This window comes from Eptesicus fuscus, chromosome 14, assembly GCF_027574615.1.
Source record: "Eptesicus fuscus isolate TK198812 chromosome 14, DD_ASM_mEF_20220401, whole genome shotgun sequence".
Classification (NCBI taxonomy): domain Eukaryota; kingdom Metazoa; phylum Chordata; class Mammalia; order Chiroptera; family Vespertilionidae; genus Eptesicus; species Eptesicus fuscus.
Window position 1 is genome coordinate 52,950,444 of NC_072486.1, and position 22,572 is coordinate 52,973,015.

A 22,572-nucleotide genomic window follows, 5' to 3' on the forward strand; every position below is an offset into this window, starting at 1 on the left:
AGACCCAGGAGGCAATGCGTACGTGGCAGGATCTCCTGAGTGGCCACTCTATCTCAGGATCTGTAATAGCTTGGGAAGGGGATGCTGCGCACAAGTGACATGGCCATTACTCAGCCAGTGTCTATGAGCAGTAGTAATCAGGCATGTTCTTTGCCTTCTGAAAGCTTACAGTCTACACAGAAGAGCAATAACATCCTAGGACAGTGGTCGGCAAACTCATTAGTCAACAGAGCCAAATATCAACAGCACAACGATTGAAATTTCTTTTGAGAGCCAAATTTTTTAAACTTAAACTTCTTCTAATGCCAGTTCTTCAAAATAGACTCACCACGGCCGTGGTATTTTGTGTAAGAGCCACACTCAAGGTGCCAAAGAGCCGCATGTGGCTCGCGAGCCGCAGTTTGCCGACCACGGTCCTAGGGCATTTTATCAGTGACAATGAGAGGCAGAAAGGGTGAGTGTTAGAGAAGCTCAAGGAAGGAAGAATATCTGTGGGGTGGGATGAGGTGCTACAGAACTCTTGACTTGAGCCCTGGCTGCCAGGCTGGTGTGGCTCAGTTGCTTGGGTATTGTCCCATGCAACGAAAGGTTGCCAGTTTGATTCCTGGTCAGGGCACGTGCCTGGATTGCAGGCTTGATCCCTAGTAATGGAGGTATGCAGGAAGCAACCTGCAGAAGGTCTCCTAGCTTCTAGGACAATGGCAGGGCCAAGACTGGCACTCAGACAATCTGGCTGGGCCCTGCGATCTCAGCACCTTTGCTCTCCCCATGCAGCCAGAGTTCATGACTAAAGGCTTTGGACTTTGTCCTTTATATAATACAAGTAGTTGATGATTTTTAAGCAAGGGAACAGTATGTGCAAGGAGCAACAGTACATGGGAATGAAGATCCTGGGTCAGGCCAGGCAGGAGATGGATTTTGCAGGGTTGTCTGTTCCTGCATTGGGCCTAGCTGGGAAAGAGACAAAAAGGAAACTGGAAGAATAAACAAGGTTGTCCTGGCTGGTGTTGCCCAGTGATTAGAGAGAGTGTCAGCCCACGAACCGAGGGGTCTCAGGTTTGATTCCCGGTCAAGGGCATGTGCCTGGATTGCAGGGCATGGGAGGCAACCAATTGATGTGTCTCTCTCACATCTCTCTTTCTCTTTCTCTCTCTCCCCCTCTCTTCTACTCTCTCTAAAAATCAATGGAAAAAATATCCTTGGATGAGGATTGATAACAACAATAAAAAAAAAGGTATGTTTAAAAAAAATTAAAACAATAGCTAAGGTTGTTTGCCGAGAAGGACAAGAATCTGTCCATCAGATAGGGAAGGTGAGGATAGAATGCCTGGAGAACAGGTTGGTCGGCAGCTCAGTCAGAAAATGCAGGACAAGGAACGGAGAGAGAATGACCCAAGGAACCAAATCGTCCTGTACATGGTTGACACTTTCAGGTCGTGCGTGGCGCTTGCTGCCTGGATGGGGGCAGCTCTTTGGAAGAACCACACGGGAGCTCATAGCTTCAAAGGCTCCAGGAGGCCAGAAGTCAGCAAAGAACCTAGGACACAGTGACTGAGGAGCAAATGATGGGAGGCAGGACTCTCAAGGAATGTGGATGCGAAATTGAAAGGAAGAAGTAAGACAGTTGATAGAGGGGATAGGAAAGTCAGTTCTCTTTCACTTTAAGTCTTTTTTTTTTTTCCTGGACAAGGAAGCTCTGCTTATCTTTGTAGGCAGAAGAGGTAAGGAGCCAGCAGGTGTAAGTGAAGCTACAACAGACTAGGAATAAAGGTTGGTGCAGAGTCTAATCCTGGGTAAGCACCTGGACTTTAGAAAAAATGAGCTGAAAACATAAGTGATGAGAAAAATGGGTGGAAGTCCACGGCATGATAGTCCAGCAGAGTAACCCTTTGTGCATGAAACTATGAAAAGTAAAATTTCAGCTGAACAATCACAAACGATCCCAGAGAAGAAAAGGAGGGGAGACATCTAAAGAAGGCCACACGGGGCCCCTGATGGCATCTCCCTGGGCCACAGCACTAAGAGGCAGAAACAAGCATGGGGAGCAGGGACCCCAACCTGGGGTGCCCACACTCTGTGGCAGGGACCTACATGTATCTGTCAGCTGGGCCAGGGACTCCAAAAGTGGTAGGCAATTTTTTTAAAGAGCCTTTGAGCTATGTTTGGGAGAAAAACAACCAGGAAAAGATGAATCCACTGCTCAGGGAAGACAACTTTATGCTCCCAGATGGTGAGAGAAGACAGAACTCCTATTTTGCTTACCTTTCCTCAGGAAAACGATCTTGGGAGTGAGGAAGGGAAAGTAAACATCATAAAGAAGTAAGTGAAGCATCAGAGGGTGAAAAGAAAATAAGAGAACAGTTGGCTTCCTTAAATGAGTTCAACTACTCAGGCTCAGCACTGAGGGTGGAACTGTGGGGAGTGCTCAGAGATGCCGGGGGCCTGGAGAGGATCGAATGTTGTCCAGATCGGTGGGAGGAGGAGGAAGGCGGCCCCCAAAAGCCCCAAGCTGGTACCCCAAGTAGAATTAATTATTTAACTGGTGGCGTGTGAGTACTTAGAAGAGAATATGTTAACTAGTAGAAATCACTGGGGTTCATCGATTGTGCTAGGTAGCCTCATTTCCTTATTTTGAGAGAGGCTACTAGATTGCTTGCTATGCATTTACTTATGTCTTGTCTCATATCAAGAAGGATTGGAGGTCCGTTAAAGGGACACCAAAAATCTACTGAGACACCACAAAAGTTATAAAAATATGAAAGAGAAAACAGGAAAAACAAAGAATAAGAGAGACATTTTAAAAAGAGCCATAAGTAAGCGTAATGTGAGAATGTGCAGCACAGAGTTCTATGTCCACCCACCAAAGTGAATTCTGTTCATTTGCTAAACACAGACACTGATTCGGCTCTACGCGTTCTAGCAGGTGGCAATCAAAGAGAAAACCTGGTGGATTATTCACTTCACACCACTGAGGACATTTTAAAAAGAAGTAGGAAGAAGACAGAAAGGTAAGGGGGAATGAATGGAGGAGGGAGGACAGGCAGAAAGGTGGAAAGAAATAAAACAGGCACAATATATAACATTTTAGCATTTATTCACACTCATGGGGAGAGAAGGGGCAGGGGACAGGTTGTGTTGGAGAGAGAACTGTGCAGGGGCCGAAAAATTACCTTAATAACTTAGGCCAGGGGAATTATTTTTTTTAATGTTTTTATTGATTTAAGAGAGAAAGGGAAAGGGAGAGAGAAACATCAATGATAAGAGAGAACCTCCTACACGCCCCCTACTGGGGATTGAGCCTGCAACCCAGGCATGTGCCCTAATGGGAAATTGAATTGTGACCTTCTGGTTCACAGGTTGATGCTGAACCACTGAGCCAAGCCAGGCAGACCACGAGAATTATGACTTGTCTTGAGAGAGCCACAATGAGAGTGAGCAAGAGAAGTGCTTAGAGGTCAGTTGTTACAGATTATAGAAACCACACCTTTCATGCACTTGCATTTCTTCATTCAAGACAGAAGAGTTTTGTATTAGAAACTCAAAGTAAGAAGAGTTTTGGAGTTTGGCAGTCTTGGGTTAAATCTAGTTTCCTCCACTTACAGCTTTGTTTGCTCGGCTAAATTTATTAAACAATTTGAGTTTTTCTTTGTTCAGCTATAAAACTAGAATAATTTTACCTACCTCAAAGAATTATTGTGAAAATTAAATGAGAAAAAAACACAACTATTCCTGAGACTAGACCCAAAAGAAATTTCTCCTGAGATCCCTCATAAAGGGGACAGGGTGCAATCGGAATCAGCAATAATTTCAAGGACTTACTTGCAATGAGATGCAACATACCTCCCAGAATCTCTCTAACTCTGTGTTATAACATTATTTGTAATTCAAATTAGAGTAAATTTTTAAGTAGAATATTTAATATGTCACAGTGATATAGAAATACCAAGAATCATAAAAGTTCAAAAGGCTGCTAAGTGAAATAAAATGGTTCCAGCGTTCTATGAAATTATTGCTGGTCTACAGACACTCTGGGAGGTGGTGGTGGGGACAAGGTCCCAGCAGGTACAGGCGGGGTCACTGGCGCCAGTCCTGGTGCCTCCTGGCCTCGCTGCTTCTTGTCCTCCAGCCCACAGATGCAGGCGGACCCGGAAGCAATGGCCTGGGGCAGGTCAGTGCCTTTGCTCCACTTATCCTCTGCATTTGGACACCAGGACCATCTTGGACAAGGAGACTGGGTTCTCCCACCTGGATATAAAGGTGGCCCTCCCACACGGCCACTCCCCACCCACTGTTGGCATGTAGCAGCAGGCCATGCGGGTCCACTGGTTGCGGCCTGAATGCCCAGCACGTCTAAGTACCTTACGGCCTCCTGCTGTCATCGCTGCCACCAATGGAGTGGATGGGATCCTCCAGGCTGCACATTCCATGACAGCCCCACCTGTGATCACGGGCTGGCGCTCCTCCCACACGTCAGGTTTTGTGGAAGGGGCCCACCTGGTATTCGTGGTCCCCGGAGACATACACAAAGTCTTTGCAGATGGTGCCCGCAAGGTCATACGTGAACCTTGGCAAGCCTGCCATGTAGGACCAGGAGTTGATCTTGGGACTGTAAGTCTCTACAGAAGAGAGATCTGGATTCTCATTCCAGCCACCGGTGGCCACCAGCATGTCTTCAATGGAGGCAAGGTAGAAATCCACACACACTGGTTCTTGGAGGCCACCTTGATCTACTGCTTACATCGGGGCCATACCTATAAACAAGATTGGACATTGCATCTCCTCCATTGTCCCTTGAGAAGCTGCCACCATGAGGATGAAGAATTCCCTGAGCACAGCAACACAGTGGTAGCTCCACAGGGCTGGCAGGGGGTCTCCTTGACCCAGTGCTAGCTCTTGGTGCCCAGGTACCAGGTGGTGTCATTGTGCTTCCCAAACGGGTAGGAGACCTCGTCACTCATGAACACCAGGTGCTCCTCCTTGATGCAGAGTGCCGAGCACTTGGTCTGCATGGCCGGCTGGGCCACCAGGCTGTTGTGGCAGCCCACGGCCTCTTCCATGAAGCCCTCACAACTGGCCTCGTTGGGCAGCAGCAAGCACACCACCAGCTTGACACGAGGCAGCAGGTCGTTCTTGGGGATGAATGGGAAGTGGAGGTCCTCCGGCACCATGCAGGCGTGGGCCTAGCACCCAGTTCTTGCGTCAGCCATAGCAGAGCAACCTGCAGTAAGTTGTGCTTGCATTCCGATGCACCCTGCTGCTGCTCAGGTACATGCACAGCTTCTGCATGGAGATATTCTGCAGGAAGTCGGGTGTGAAGGCCAGAGTGCCCAAGTGGCTCCGGATGAAGCTGAGGATGGAGGCATCCAGCCACCTGAAGTTGTAGATGGAGGCCAGCTCCTGCAGGTACAGGTAGTTGTCCTCACTCACCTCCTGTTTCAGGTCCTCTCAGTAGAAATCCACCACAGTCCAGATCCGCAGCAGGTGGGCTGTCTCCAGGGTCTCCAGGATTTAGACAATGTTGCCACCATCCAGCACCAGCTTCCCGCCATATAAGAAGTCCACCACGGCCTTGAGGCCAATGTAGGAGGCATTGATCAGCTCCACCTCCTTCTAGAAGGCCTCGCACATGCCCAAGGTGAACATGGTATTGAAATGGTCAAGTAGTCGCTGCATGCAGCCAGCAAGTTGCAGTGAGCTGGCACACACTGTTCGGCCACCAGGACAATGTCACAGAAGAGGCCACGTGGATGCCACTCATTCAGCCCCTGAAGCACTGTGGTCAAGGACTCAGCCCAGTGATACACCTTTGAAGATTCGCTGATCCTGTAGGCTGGAGACACTCCTGTCTGCCACCATCATAAAAGAGGTCACAGCCCATTATTGGTAGGGTTTCCGGGATGCTGCTGTCCCTCGCTGGACCCGGCACACCCTGGCACACAATGGTCCCTAGGGCAGGCTCCAGCCGGCCATGAGGAGGCAAAGGAGGCAAATCAGGATGCAACCCTGGATGTGGGGACACTCACCTAGGCTGCGCAGGGGCCCATGCACGAGCCGTGCCTGCCCTCCCCTCTACCAGTGCTGGAGCTCCAAGGCCCAGTCTGGTGGGCAGCCAAGGCTCCATCAGGAAGTGTGAGAGAGTAAATTTTGTTAAAAGTCCTGGTACTTTAATGGTATTCTTGGCCCCTAAATATTGGCTTGATTATTTTAAGCAACATTAAGTACAGATTAATTTTAGGAGGAGCTGAATACTAATAAACTCTGGAGAGCATTCCACAACCTTCTTCTGAATGGCAGCTCAGGGTCACACATCCTCTGTGGGGGTCCATCCAGGGCACAGGTTTGGGAAGATTCAGGGTCTACTAATTCATGGTGACCAGAGACAGCATGAGGTTGTGCAGGCCCATGTGGACAACCAATGATCCTAGCTGGGAAGGGATTGGAAAGCAGTGTCCCTATCTCCAAACAATCCTGTACCAAGACCACCCTGACCACATCAATGATTATCTTCAGATTGCTCTTCTAAGGTGCCATTTCATCTCTTAAGGAAAGAGGTCTCACGTATGCTTGTCCAGTCTGGCAGACCCAGCCTTTTATCTCACAGCCAGTCCCCCCAAAATAGGAGCCTCATAATCCTGACCTCTATGGTGATCCAAGCTCCTCAAATGTCCTTTGACGCTGTTCTCTGAACTATTCCTAACATGCTCTGCTCCCAATTGAATTCCCTGTGTCATCATGTAACCACATTATTACAGTTTCCAATCACCCCTGACAACTTTGAAATAATCTGACCATTGCAGGCCCTCATGGTCAATGGTCTACCTGACTCACCCTTCATACTGGGTTAGAACAGACAGTGGTATTTGGTGGTCATTCCTTTATCTAACAAACCTCACGGACCCTCTATGTTGCCCTACCCTGTTCCATCCTAAGGTACTTTGGAATAAGACCATGGCATTCTTTGACAAATACCACTTTCACTTTCAATTCTTAGTAAAGATACAATGGAATCAGAAAGGGTCTAGAAAAGGGCTGCTAATATCATAAAAAGACAGAAAAGTCTCCTTCACAAGGATAAATTAAAGAAATTAGGAGTCTGCAAGACAAATAAATATGTTAAGAGGAGACAATGTCAAAGTTTTCAAAGTCTCAGAGAGGATAAAAATGCACTCATAAACCAAATTCCAGAATGCCAGACTGCAACAGCATCCCTTGAAACTTACTGCAGACAAACATAGGGCAGTCAGAAAGAAATCCTATATAATAAAGAGCTACTATGCTAATGGTCGTGATGCCCTCATGCCATAGCAACTGATTAGCAGGAGGCTGCGTGCGTGGCAGGCGCGGATGGGCAGGGCTGTGCGTGGTGAGGCACGCGTGGGTGGGCGGGGACATGACGCTGCGTCCCCGACCGGTGGGGCTTGATGGGGGTGGGGCCGGCCTGGTCTGGGTCTCGCCCAATGGCAGTCAGCCATCTTCCGAGGGGTCCTGGATTGCAAGAGTGTGCAAGCTGGGCTGAGGGACCCACCCCGTGCACAAATCTTGCACCGGGCCTCTAATTACTAATAACAACAATAAAACTGGTGACATCAAGAGGCAGTAGAGGAAGGGTTTAGAGTCACAGAAAAATCTCTTGTTAGAGCATTAAGAGGAAATGAACATCTCCAGCCTCTGGAGACAAGCTTAGCTCCCATATCAGATGTCACATTGACAACCAATAGCTGAGCTTTAGGCGTGGTATTGTTCATCTCTTCTGAGGATTAAATGGGACCATCCCTATATAAGTATTTTTCACACTGCCTGGCACACCAAACTTTAATAAATAGCAGAAACCATGTGGCAAGAATTCTTACACAATTGAGCAGAATTAAGTTGGATACAGCTCAATACTATAGTCCCCTCTTATCCACAGTTTTGCTTTCTGTGGTTTCAGCTATCCATAGTCAACAAAGGTCTGAAAATACGAAATGGAAATTTCAGGAAATAAACAAGTCATAAATTTTAAATCGAGCACCGTTCTGCATGACATGATGAAATCTCTCGAGTCCTGCTCCCTCCCATCCAACATGTGAGTCATCCCTTTGTCCAGCGTCTCCGCCTATACACACTCCCTACCTGTTAGTCACTTAGTAGCCCTCTCAGTTATCAGATCAACTCTCACAGTATCCCAGCACTGTGTTGAAGTCACCCTTATTTTACTTAATAGTGGCCCCAGAGCATAAGAGTAGTGATGCTGGCGATTGGAACTTGCCAAAGAGATGCCATAAAGTGCTTCCTTTAAGTGAAAAGGTTAAAGTTCTCCACTTAATAAGAGGTTGCTAAGATCTAAGTGAGAAAAAAAAAAATCTATCCAAGAAGCTTTAAAGATGGAAAAAGAAATTTGTGCTAGTTTTGCTATCATACTTCAAACTGCAAAAATTACAGGCACATTAAGTACTTAGTTAACATGGAAAAGGCATTAAATTTGTGGGTGGAAGGCAAACAGAAGACATGTTCCAACTGAGGCAACATACTGTACCAGAAATCATTGAGTCTATAGAAAGACTTCATCAAGGGATCCCCAGAAAGGAATGACACCAAGCCATCTACTGCAAGTAAGGGACGGTTACACCAATTCAGGAAGAGATTTGGACTGAAAAATCTAAAAAAATCACTGGAGAGGCTATGTCTACCAACAAAGAAGCTGCTGCCACATTCCCGGCAGAAGTGAAGTTGTAGGGCTCAGTGCTATCCATGGTTTCAGACATCCACTGGGGGTCTTAGGATGTGTCCCCTGAGGATAAGGAGGGGCTTCTGTATGGCAGTTCTTCTGCTGAGTCCTTATTCTATCTTCAACAGGTCAACAACTTTCCATAATCATATTCTGCTCTCCGTCCCTCTTTCCTGCCTCTCAGTTTGATTATTTCCTTTCCTCCTTTCTATTCTCATTATTGGGCATTTCAGATAAGCTCTTCCACACTGAGAGGATCTAACACTAGAAATTTTCCAAAATCAAGATCATTTTGATCAGAGAAAAAATCTTTCTGTAAAGAAGAAGTATACATTAACCAACCAAAATGCAATCTTCCACCCCAGTGACACTGACTAAGAAAGCTGTGTGCTGAGAAGTAGAACGTCAAAGAACGGATGTTGTGGCCACCTCAGGAAGGACACGAGAGATTGCAACAAATGCTTCAGACATTTGTCTTCACAATAAGTCCAAAGGGAAACATAAAAGGGTCCCATGCAAAATCAAGAGCAGCTCAGGGTCCACCCTGGGGAAATGGTCCCTCTGGTTGCAGAAGATGGGACGGGAATCTTTAAGGAGAGGGAGACCATAGCTGGGCCTCCCACATCTCTCTGGTGCATGTCATAGGGCCAGGCAGGCAGCTGCCAGGATGCACATATCTCTGCTCTGAAATTCACCTTCTGCTTCCCCAATTAAAGAGTCTGGTATGATTTTCTCCATTCCCATTGGTCACTCTTACCTTGGGCTACGGCACAGTTGCCGGATCCCTGGAGGCAGGGACAAAGCAATCTCAGGTGGAAGAACTTGGTTCAATTTCAGAGCCAAAGAGCATTTTAGAGTATTGTGAGCCAACATACACCTTTTGCTGATACGCTGAGGCCCAATGCCTTAGGGAAAGAGCTGAATCGGAGCTCAGCTCTTCTCACGTCATTGGGTCTGCCTATGCCCAGGGATCATGACATCCACTCGGCCAGCTTTATGACCATTTAGTCTCCAAGTTCCTCGATGCCAGAATGGGGACAGGAGTCCCTCCCTCGTCAGTTGTAGGAAGCACAAAATGAGATGGTTTAAATGAGATAATTCATGAACTCTACTTAGCACGGTGTCTGGCACCGTCTAAGCATTTAATGAGCTATACCTACTATTAGAGTTCTCCATTAATACTTCCTTTACTCTTGCGCATTCCCAGTGCAGCTGGGAAGGGAGAACGAACAACGAGAACATTTTTAGATTACCTGCTCTCGACCATTCCTGCATTTTCAAGTGTTCATTTATTTAATGGGCTGTGCCTTGATTACAGTGCTCGATGGGTTTGAATTTACATTCACAAGTACGTTTGAATTTCACTAACATTCCTCTCTGGGGAGTCATGCTATGTCAATACCTCGTATCCAAAAAGGCTTAAACTGGTGTCGTAAACGACCATTTGGACTCTGTAACAGAATTGTAAATAGAGTGATAATTAACGAAACTCCCAATTATTCAGAGTTGTCTTCCACACTTAGGAACATGGAATGAAAATAATGACCAAAGGGGGTGAAAAACGAAAGCCCCATCGACTACAGGCAGGTGGCTTAACTCTATGATTTATTCTTCACAGTTGAATATTATCTTTGATTCTTCCCTTTCCCACCCGAGTCTGTTTCTCTCCCTCCCCCCTTTCCTCCTCCCCCAAATGATCCTTTAACACTGCTCTTCTTAAGGCCAGGGTGTGGGCATCTTATAAAACCAAAGGGTACTTTTCAGGCCTGACAACCATTTCTTTCTTTAGGTTCTCCCTTCCCTTGTCACCGGGAGTCCTGCTATTTCTCAGGCCTCTCCATCTTAGTCTAGAGTAGCTTTTGCTCTGTTGTATCTTCTAAACATCTCTGCTTTCTATCAGTTTTTCATCCCTGGTGCTCTGGCCTATTCAAACCTTTATCACTGCTTACCTGGACCACTGCCATAACTGCCAAATAAGTTTCCAGGTCTCCAGGGTCAAACTCCCCTGCCCCCCAACCTCCAGTGGCTCTACTCCACTGGCAAAATGCTCATTCAAAAGAGCAAATCCGATCACATCACTCTCCTTCATTTCTTTTCACCTGCAGAGTACTATCCAGGCAGCTCCATGGAGCACACAAGCTGGTGACGGGTTGGCCCTGGCAGCCATCCCTGCCACATCGCTTACATCTCTCCACGCATCCCACTTGCCTCTCGGCAATGCCATGCCCTTCCCCCTTTGTACAGATGCTGTTCCCTCTGCCTGAAGTGCCCTGCCCAACTCGAGGGCTGGCAAACTCGGTCTCCTGGTGAAAGGTTCAGGCGGAGTTCTGTCTCCCTCCGTGGCACACAGCACAGGGAAGTCACTTTCCCAGGGCTCGCTCGCGCTCTGCCTTCAGGGCCCCTGCCTTCCGGAACTGTGGTCCCAGCCCCTCACAGGCAGGCGGTGTCAGCCGGCCGCTTGCTGCTCAACCTGATGGATGACTAGAGAAGCGAGGTAAGTGTTCCTTTAAAATGATATTTTTAAACACCGGAGAAGGAAAATCGGCAGCATCTCTGTGTTTGCTCACGTGAGCGGCGTTCGGGAAGAAAAAGAGCCGGTGGGTCTAAGCGATAGCACCAGAACAAGCTTATCCCCGAGGCGCTATTCAAATTCCACGCAGTGACTTCCTTTTTAATTCGTTTTTTATTCCAGGTGCAGCCCTACAGCTATTTTAAAACTGAGACTTAAAATAAAGTAATACTAAGAGCTGGAGTTATCACAGGCTCCCGCACAACGGAGCTCTTAAACCCTCCACCCCCCAAGCCCTCCATGCTTCTTCAGGAACCACAACATCCTTCCCCCAGGAGGGTGGAGGAGGAACAAGACAGGGGCTCCCTTGTCAAAGGATTGTGCTTCCCTTTGCAAAAGCAGTCTTTCCTCGGTTCACCATTTGTTTTGTTTTGAAAATATTAATAGTCGGCAGGGCAGAGCAGATGCTGGGCAGGGAAACAAAATACCCAGGGACGGAGGCTTCCTCCCTGTGGTCGGCAGCCCCTCCCGGCAGCACCTGGGCACACATGCTAATACCAGGCCCCCGCCCAGCCCATGAAACTGGCATCTCTCTGCTGGGGGCAGGGGGGCGGATAATTTAAGCGCATGTATTCTGGAAAGCCTCCATGCTAAGGCAAGCTGCCCCAGGAAATGGGGTTTTGTGAGTGGTGCCCGGAGACCCAGCCCTGCCTGGGCCCTGCCTGTGTCAGCAACAGCCAGGCCTATTTCTCTAACTCATGTCTCTAAACCACTGGCCAATGCCAGCAGGGAGTCCACAATATTAACGCAGACCCGCCAGGGGCCTTCCCCAAGCATGGGGCCATGGCCATTTCGTGCTTGCTCATCCCGGGCTCCTTCCCTCGTTCTGGAAATAGCACCGGTCCTCCAATTTGGGAGCTCCTTTCTCCTCACCTCCCGTGCAAAAGTACAGCACACATCTGAAAGGAGGGCCGTGCCACCATCTCCTTCACCAGAGTTACAGGTTGGAGGAAGCGCATCTGACGCAGACCAGGCCACTCCGAGCCCTGCCCTGAGGAGGAGCCTGGGAAGATGGGTGGGCAAAGCCCCAGGTGTGCCACCCTTCCCTTCCTCACCCCACCACCCCAGCCCTGGCCATGGGAAGGGAGCTGACACTAAGTTCACCCAACTTGGGTTTCTGTCACTCTGTTGGACAAGCAAAGAGCCCTGCGCGTGACACAAGGTCACTGGAGTTCATTTGAGGGTTTTGACCTCCATGGTCCCAGAACTGAATCAGCTGAGAACTTGCAAATCCATGGAGGTTTGCAACGGGAAGCCTCCGCCAGCTGCAGAGACGACCATCTAAGAAGTGCAGTGCTCTCTGCTCACAGCCGATTCCCCAGAGGCACCCCAGTTCTTTCCAGTAAGTTGGGTCACTGCGGTCAGACTCCGGATGCACAGGTGGGGCTGCCTAGCAGCACACCGCACACCTTTCCTGCCAGTCCACACCGGCCTCAGAGACCCAGCATCTTCTATCAGCTAGGAGCACGTGCCTCTGAACTCAGGTCCTAAACTAAACACTGTCCTGCTGCCTAGGATGAAAGAGGCCGTCTCCCCTCCTATGACTCTCCACAGCGTTTGCTGTGCCTACCACTAGCAAGTACTATTTACAATCAGTGACAGCCTTCAAGTCAGAAAGAACTGGACACTGTTTCCCAATTTTTAAATTATCACAGGCTCATAAAATCCTCCCATAAAAAAAAGACTGTTAACTTACTATTTTGCTAAGTAACAATTGTTTTAGGAATACAATACAATTTATTAACGCCATCCTGTCATAAAAGAAAACGCATTCTCTGAGCAAAGAAAAATGAAAAACATCTGAAAGATGAAATCTCGGGATAAACAAATGAGAAGTTTACTATGTTGCCATGGCCTCCTCCTCCTCCTCCTCTCACTCTTTCTACTTGATTTTTCTATTTTGCTTGGGACCAAGGGAAACCGCCTCACCGAGCAGTCCTTGTCGGCAGAGAAGCATTTCTAGTCACTCACCTTGTCAGTTCTGTGTTCCAACCAACCCAAGGCAACGACCCTTCCACAGTGAGCAGGTGGCCTCTGGACTTTACCAGCAGGATCTTACCTCGGTGAGACCTTTGCAGGTCGAAAAATGCTCACACATGCTCTGCTATCCTTGCATTTCACTTCATGGTCACCACATTGTATAGATGAGGAAGTTAAGTTAAAGCACTCACCCTGCTCCAATGGTTCTAAAGATTTTCCTTATATGGGGCCCACTCCTGCCTCTCCAATGTCTACTCTTTGGCTGTTAGTTCAACCCCTTGGAAATGTCCTTCTGTATAGTTGTTTTAAAATTTCACCTTAAGTCCTTTTTTTTCCAGACTAACGAGACCTTGCTTTGTTTTTGCAAGGATGGCAAGCTTCTGTTGGAATCCCACACTCCACAGTGCCGGTAACATGTAAATGATGTTAGTTGGCGAATGAAAGAATGAACTGTTCTTCATTGCACATGCTTTCGAGACCCTCACTTTCCTGGCCATGTCCCTCAAGGGACACTTGTATTTGCTCTGGCAGCCACTCGTACCGCCGACTCCGATGAGATTGGATTCAACAGAAATTCTTAGCTATTCCCAATTCTGAATTTCTCAACTGGTATTTTATGCCCAAGAATGGGTCTCTTTTTTTTTTTTTTAAGTAGTATATTCACACATCAATTTTATTTATTTTGTGTTTGGTTTCTTATTTTTCAATTACAGTTGACATTCAACATTATTTTTTTAACATTTCAACTCATATTCTTTTTTTCTTTTTCAATTACAGTTGGCATTCAATATTATTCTGTATTAGTTTCAGATGTACCGCATAGTGGTTGGACAATCATATACTTTACAGAGTGATCCTCTGGTATTTCCAGTACCCACCTAGCACCATACACAGTTATTGCAATATTATTGACTACATTCCCTCTGCTGTAATTTACATCTCTGTGACTATTCTGTAACTACCAATCTGTACTTCTTAATCCCTTCACTTTTTTCACCCAGTCCCCCAACCCTCCTCCTCTCTGCCAACAGTCAGACTGCAGGATCAGCTCCTTTACATTTAGTCCTATTATGTTTCTTATTGTTAAGCTGCAAAGTCAATGTCTCCTACATTTATCTGACTCTTCATATCTTATCTCTCAAATTAGGTGTAAAGGTTCTAGAGATGGTATCTTATAAACTTTATAAGGAATGAGTGCAAGTGTTCAGCATGGTGACAGGCAGATATTTGATAAGTATGTACTGGTTCGTTAAGCTCCACTTTTATCCTAATATCCCCCAGGACTCTGATGAATCACATTTAAGTCCCAGGGGTTCTCACCTGAAGATTTCTTCCAACTGTCCCTGCTTACCCATCTGACTCATGCTTGTCCCCCTAGAACCTGCTGGGTGCACCCAAAACAGCCCGCTTACACCCAGACACACGTGCTCTCTCTAAATGACCCCCTCAGTCCCCATCACTGCCTTCTCCAAACTCACGGCACGCACAGCCCCACCCTCTACATTTCCTCCGCGTTCCCCTAGCATCTCTAGTACATTCCCTGCAGGAAAAATACCTGATGGCAAACCTTTGAATGTTTGTATTAACCAACAAAAAGGAAGAACCTTCATTTACTTACAATGGGATCTCTCTACAAAAGGATTTGTCATGGGATTTATTTTTATAAAAGACCCCTTTAGTCTATTAAAAGTAGGACTTGATGTGCCCATCTGTGCTTAGCTCACGACTTTCCCTAAGCACATCCATCATCCAGGGCGGTGCTCGGGACCTTCACAGAGATGGTTCTCTGCAGCGATGCTGGTTCCACACACGCCAGCCCAGAGGCCTTGCGCTCCTCTGTCCCTGCCTGAGTGATGATGAATTCTGTCAACAAATAAGCGGGTAGCTAAGAAGTGCTTTCTCCGCACCCTGTGTATTTCGTAGTTTTCCCATAGACAGAAATTGGAGTTAAAGAAAACACAGAATTCTATCTGGAAGGGAACTTGACTGAGATATGCACATTGTGGACAAGGAATATTAAGCTGAGCAGAGAGGGTTACAACTACTTTATCCCGCTTTCAAGCACTAACAGTTCTTCTATGAAACCCACCCATAAGAATCTCCTGTAGAAGCTCAAGATGGCAAACTCTTCAATAGTCTCTTGCAACAAAGTAATCTACCAGTAAATGCCTCAGTGCATATATTAGTCAAAACTTCAGCCATATGTATCTTTATCTATTCGGGGATGGCCTTGAATTTGCCTTCTTTTAGAAGAAGCATTATACCTGGACAGGGACTTCTAGGGACCCTGCACAGTATCGGGGACAGTACTGGACACAGGAAACTTTTGGCAGACCTGCCTGCATAATTACTAGTATAATTAGAGCAAAGGAGGAAATGAAAACAGACGCCCAAGCTCTCTTCAGTCATAATTAATGGTCAAGTTGTTGAAACAGTATTTGCTTAGGTGGCTAATAATCACTGTTCTATTATTTGTAGAATGCTGTGTTTTGGTTTGGTTGTTTAATTATGTTGTAGGTCAGTCTCTTATTTGTACCTTAACATCTCTACAAAAATGCCTCAATTTCTCACTCACTCACTGCATCCCAGGGACCCTGACAGTTTGAAAAGGTCATTTTTGCAGTGTTGTTTTTTTTTTTTTTTTTTTTTAAAGAATAGTGTTTTGGGGTTTTTTTAGAGAAAAGATGGGAGAGGGAAAAAGAGAGAGAAACATCGATGTGAGAGCAGAACATCCATCAGCTGCCTCCTGCACACCCTGTACTGGGGATCAAGCCCACAACACAGGTTTGTGTCCTGACTGGGAACCTTTCGTTGTTCTATTAGACGATGCCCAACCACTGACCCACACCGGCCAGAGGTGTAGTGTTGTTTGTTAAAAAGCACAGCTGCTGCCCTAGCTGGTTTGGCTCAATGGATAGAGCGTCGGCCTGCGGACTGAAGGGTCCCAGGTTCGATTCCAGCCAAGGGCACATGCCTGGGTTTCGGGCTCAATCCCCAGTAGTGGGTGTGCATGAGGCAGCCAATCAATGATTCTCTATCATTGATGTTTATATATCTCTCTCTCTCCCTCTCCCTTCCTCTCTAAAATCAACAAAATATATTTTTTAAAAATAAAATAAATAAAAAGTAAAAAAAAAAAAAAAAAGCACACAGCTGCTGTTATCACATCTTCAAGTCATGTCCTGAAAAGGGACGTGAGTGGGCTGCTCAGGGGAGGTGTCGCAGGGAGCCCACTAGCAAGTGGCTGGAAGGAAGTCCTCAGAATCCCTGACTTTTGGGGCAGAAAAGAACGTGTGCCTGGGGACACTGTCCCTGGAACAGGGGCCCTCAGACACTTGGCAGAATGATAGAAAACTACGGAATTGTGTGTGTTTTTTTCGTGAGAGAGCATAGTTGATACTGAATGTTATTTATAGATTTGACTTCAGCAGCTTTAAACCATTTTTCTTGTTTCCTATACATCATTTCATGGAAATAGCTGCATATTATTCCTTCTTTGTTTTAGAGCTAAATTACCTTTTAAATCAGGGGGGATTGGAAAAGTGAATTATGTTAGTAAAATCTTCAAATTGCTTTGCACAACATCAATTCAGTGAAATGCACTCCAGCCTTCATAGGTAATGGCCCAAATTTAAAGTCACATAATGGACAACCGGGATTTGTTGAACATGTACTATGTGAGAATGTATGCTAATCACCACAGGAGATGTGAAATGCACTGGGAGCTGCCTTCTGAAATGCACCACCCAATTGAAAACAAAGCCATGAAAATGAACAATAATACAAGGTGGTGAAGGTGAGTAGTTGGAGATACCTACAATATGGGAGCCCATAAAAGAGCTCACTTCTGTCTGGGGTGTCCACAGAGGAGCTGGGATTTCAGCTGGGCATTGAAGCATGGAGGGAAGGAGGCCTGAGTAAGGGGACAGTGTGTGCAAGGACATGAAGATGAGGCAGAATAAGGCAGTCCTGCATAGTGGGGAAAAGCAAGCTTAAATCCTGACATGAGCTGTGTGACACTGGGCAAATTGCTTGACCTCTCTGAGCCACAATCATCTCACTGGAAAAGGGGGATACTAGAGGAACTTAGTTCACAGGATTATTGGGAAGAGTCGGGGAGATAATGCAGGCGAAGCACTTAGCAGAACCACACCTGGAACAGAGGATAAGCCCTCAGGGCATGCTGACTACTGTTATGCTTGAAGGGTGGTTGTGAAAGAGCACGAGCAACCCCTGGGTTGAGCTCTATGATAGAGCTAAGATCAGTGATGGGAGGACCTTGTTTTGCAACCGCAACCTACATCCAGAGAGAAGTGGGTCATGGAGTTCTGTGGTGCCTGAAACAAAAAGGAATGTAAGGGAGGGAGTGACGCAGGAAAAGAGGTCATGGTCATCACCATCAGACTCTTCTCACCTAGTGATAACTACTATAGACAAAGCCAACTCACCTCTGCTCAGCTCTTAAAATACTTACGCTCTCTCCAAAAATCTCATCAAAGGAATGTCAGAAGGAAACCAATCCAAGGAAATACTAAGGATGGTGCATTATGATCCCCACACTCTCAATCCTACCCAGCAGGAAACCAGAGTGACTAAAGGCAGAGACAACCGAGAGTAACTTCAGGAAGGTTGGGAGCATGGAGGGATTTTGAAGCATACCTCCTCCCCACCCCCAGCTTCTCAGAAGACTCAGTGATGCCGGAATAAGACTTATTAGAACCTGAATACAGCAGTCTGCAGAGGGGGTGGGATTTGTTCATCCAGGAACGGTGGCAGGGGTAGGGATACCTCTGTTACTGGAGCAACAGGCAAACTGAGAATACAATCAGGGAGACTTTAAGAGCCTATGTCTGGTGTACCTGGCTTAGAGCAAGCACTTGGCAACCAGAAAGCCTGCAAAGTGGCTTCCTGTCGGCTAGTGCCAACACCCACAGTGAAGATGGTCCAGAAGGAACATACAGAAATAGAGAGAACCAGGGAGTTCGAGAAGGCACAGATGGACTGAGGGGGCTGAGTATGGAAGCATTCTTCCACACCTGGGCTGAGCTGCTCAGCTGAGTGGGCAAAGTGTGGTGGCATTTACTTTTCCGATACCAGGGACAGAACAACAGGGTACCAAGGACACTAAGGACATAGTAACACTTATCAGCAAAGGCCAGCAAGAGCTATGGCTTTGATTGTTAGGAGGCTTGTAAAGAGAATTTGTCTTTCTTTGAATCACTTTGATTAAGCTTCAACTGAAACTACATAGTGTTTATTGAAAAAGCCCATATTTGAACTGGAAATGATGCTTTGAGGAAGAATGGTAAAAGCCAAAACAAAAATCATTGAAAGTAGTGAAACGATTCTTGGTGAATACATCTGACAAGCAGAAATGATGTTAAAATGTAGTGTAATATATATGTTGCTAAACTGCATAAAAATTTAGGATCAAAAGAGAAATCTACTCAAAGAAAATTCCTAAATTTCAGTTTCTTAATGTCATGGGGTGTCCTTTTCCCAGAGCTGTAGACCCCCCCACCTGAGCATCGGAGCTTAAACCAGGTGCTCCCTGCAGCTGTAGACCCCCCCCACCTGAGCTTGAACTGGGTGCTCCGAGAAGCTGTAGACTGCCCACCTGAGCATCTAAGCTTAAACCAGGTACTCTCCAGAGCTATGGACTGACCATACGAAAATCAGAAGTTGAACCAAGCACTTCCCCTAAGATCCTGACTTCTGCTACTAGATTCTAAAGCCACACGATGCTTACAGTACCTCGGGCACCACAGCACTCTAATCAAAGGACATAAACACATCAGTATCTGGGGGAATCTATCCTACTACCACCATGTACAGTCACTGCACTTGTTATTGTTGAGCAGTGAGATATGTAGGCCTCAATGTAATTCTGTAGCTCTATATAAACAATACGGCATGGGACACAGTACCATGAGTTAGGTGAAATGAGCCTTGTGTTCCCGTATCAGCTCCAACATGGACTTTCAGGGTAAAGTTGAGTGTATTAATCATCTGCTAAGTGCAAGCACCAGCTAGGTTGTGATGTTGAAATGGTTGCCAGCCTGGCCCCTCCTTTACCCCCCACTTAGAAGATGAAAGGTAGAGAATCAGGCCAGTGAGGCCCTCAAGAGGCTCTTAAAGAAAAGCCTGTCCCTAAAGAAGGATCCACCATGAATTATCAAGAAGGATATCCGAAATGTTGACACAAAAGGCTGGCAAGGTCCAAGGTCCAGGGAACAGCAAGGCTGGGCAGCGGCTGGCACCAACAGAGTTTCAGGCTCCAAGTACTCTGGATCTCTGCAGACATAACTTTGTTCTCATCAAGACATAACTTGATGCTGTCAGTACATCAACCGGGGATGCCCATGTTAAGGCCTGTGCCCTAGAGGATGTTGGTTTGAAGCCAAGGCTGGCCTAATGTGGAAGAGGAGGAGGCCAAGGGTAGGTGACTATGGGGTGGACTAGGGAGTGAAACCCTCAAATATCTCCATCACTGAGGTCTCAAACCCAACACTGGCTCATCCTTGTTTTGACTTAGGTGATAACCCCTCTGTTCAGTTAAAAAAGAAGAACTGTACTCTAGTTAGGAATAACTTACCACGCCCCCTAATTATACGATTCCTCCTTAGGAGAGGCAGGAAGAACCTTTAAGCATAGAAATTTGAGGCAAGTAGAATGTCCAGAAATCAGGGGAAAGGGCCAAGAAAGGTTAGAGTTTTGCTTCCCCGCTATTTTGCCCTGGGCCACCCACTCTTCTAGTTCGAAGTCAGCTACTGTAGAGGATTTTTTCTGTAGTCACATGCCTGTTCCTCTCTATCACAGCCTCAGGTCAGAAGAAAGATCAGGTGACACAACTGGGGTCCTACTGCAGCTACCCTGGCCAAGGACAAAGGCCCTGGGAGTGTCACCTGGCTTCAGTGAAATGAGAGGTGGGACAGCTATAGGGAAAGAAAAGAGTCCAGGCCAGTCACACTTACAGAAACTCCAACTGCAGCAAGAACATTGAAATGCTCCATAACTTGGGTCTGGGTCTCCTCCCCTAACTTCACTTTATAGACAAATCTTCCCATGTAATTAACAACTTCTTGATCATCAATCAACTAAAATGTGATATTTCTGGAAAATGTTCTATAAATAAAAACCACCGTTTCAGATCTTCCCCCCACACAATTCATCACTGGTCCTGAGACTAAAGGCAGCAATGGCTTGTGGAGGAGCAGGCCAGGAGGTGGCAAGATTTCTTCAGCTTCTCCAGAGGCAACCCACAGTCCACTGAGAGATTCATACACTCTTCCTTAAGCCAAAGCCAGCGGGAACCTACACCCTCCTGGGACAGGGAGGATAGAATGCTGAACCCACCAGGAACACTGTTGACTAATAGCTCCGGGTGTCCAGCATTCGCCGAGAAAGCAGTTGAAAGTAGAATTCTGAGTTATTAACAGAGAATTGATGGACACCAATAACCAGACTCATCTCTCTACTCAATGTTCCAGGGTCACTGGGGAAAGGTTGTCCGTCCTCAGGCACACCCTCTACCAGCGAGGAGAGCAGTTAGTGAACATGGTTCCAGGCAGCCTCAGAAGGATTCTGGGAAGTTGAATGAATGAAACTCTCCCATAGACAGAGTCTTACCTCCAAACAAGTTCTACCAGGAAAGCAGTTGCTCAAGGCTACAGCACCTGGGGTTCCAAACTTCAATATTTTTCTTAAGAAAGTTAAGAGAGTCTTTAAGAGCTACTGTCTCATGTAGGCCCCAAGCAGCCTCTTTGGTTAAGGTCTCCACTTACCCAAAGCCCTGATCATACTCCAAGATAAACTGGATCATGGATCAGGAGGAATTCAAGGAATTCCCAGGATAAGCACATGGAAGACACCAAACCCCAGCCAGTCACTGCATCCAGGACCAGGCGTGGAGGTGAGCTTCAGTCCAATTAGCAAAGAATCCTGAGCTGGGGAAAGCCAGACCTGTTGCCACAACAATCCATTTCCTAATCCATTAAACTCCACTGGCAGAAAGGGAGAGTTGTTAGCCATTGTGACCATATTTAAAAGTTGTGTGGCTGGAGGAATGCCTTTATATCCTGTACCCACCTATCTCTGGGGTTCCTAGAGAGTACTGAATTTGGGGTTACAAGATCTTAGTTCTTTATGAGTTACAAGGTCTTCAGCAAGTCCCTGAACCTCTGTGAACCTCAAGTTCCCCATCCATTAATATAAATAAACACAATAAAACTAAACTCCAGGGATGTTGTCAGGATCAAATAAAAGGATGTATATGAAAGTACTTTAAAACTATAAAGGGCCACAACAATGTCAAGTATTATTTTGAAAGTACTTGGGAACCTTTAGAAAGCAACAGAAAGGCTGATCCTGCTCCTTCAGTCTTCATCTAACCCAATCCCAGATAAGATGTGCCCTTGCCTAACTGCCCTGTGTAGCTACCCATTCATTTATGCAACAAGCAGTCATTAGACATCCCCAGGGCACCAAGCACTGTGCCAGCTGCTGGAGACAGCATAGATGAGACACCCTTCCTGCCATCAGGGGGCATAATCTAGAGAATTCCAGCACTGCCTATTCCCACCACCATTTTATATTCTTCATCTATCAATCCCACCACAGCAAGATTCCTTCTTCCAGGAGCAAATATAAACCATCTCCTTCCTGGTGCAGATGAACAGGCCTGCACATGCAGCCTGTGAGCTGCCCGAGGTTAAGTCTGCCCCATCACCTTAGCCTTTCCAAGTCTTTCATGGAGAAACCTGAGGTTCCTGGTGGACGCAGCCTCAGTCTTAGCAGACATAGAGTCTTTTGAAGTAAACACGTTAAATACTAAACCAAAGGTTTATCTCCAATCTGGAGGCCATGTTAACCATGTCCACCATGGGGACATGTAGCAGGTTAAGTATAGACAATGAAGTCAGAAAGACCTTGGCTTTGTCACCTGTGAGCCTTTAAGCTGACTACTTAGCTTAAACCACTACTCTAAGATCCAATTATCAAAAACTCAGGTAATAATACCTACCCCATAATGATATTCAAATAATTAAATGTGATGGTGCTGGTAAATCATTTAACTGCTTGGCATTTAGAAGCATTCTATAAATGGTAGCCATTATCTACATATATAAAAGCCTAAGCGACTGTTTGACCGTTCAACCATTTGCTATGATGTGCACTGACCACCGGGGGCAGATGCTCAACTCACAGGCATGGAAAGATGGAACAGACTGATGAATTTCAGAGGGAGGGGGGATGGAGGGCGGGAAGAGATTAACTAAAGATCTTACATGCATACTAGAGGCCCAGAGCACGGATT

At 46.5% G+C, this 22,572-nt stretch overlaps 1 protein-coding gene and 1 pseudogene across 2 annotated transcripts in view; both read right to left on the bottom strand.

Moving 5' to 3' along the window:
- TMEM178B (transmembrane protein 178B) overlaps positions 1 to 22,572 on the bottom strand; it is a 326,714-nt gene that overhangs the window by 156,778 nt on the left and 147,364 nt on the right. The window lies entirely within an intron of this gene.
- On the bottom strand, positions 4,075 to 15,005 carry LOC114234795 (kelch-like protein 36; annotated as a pseudogene).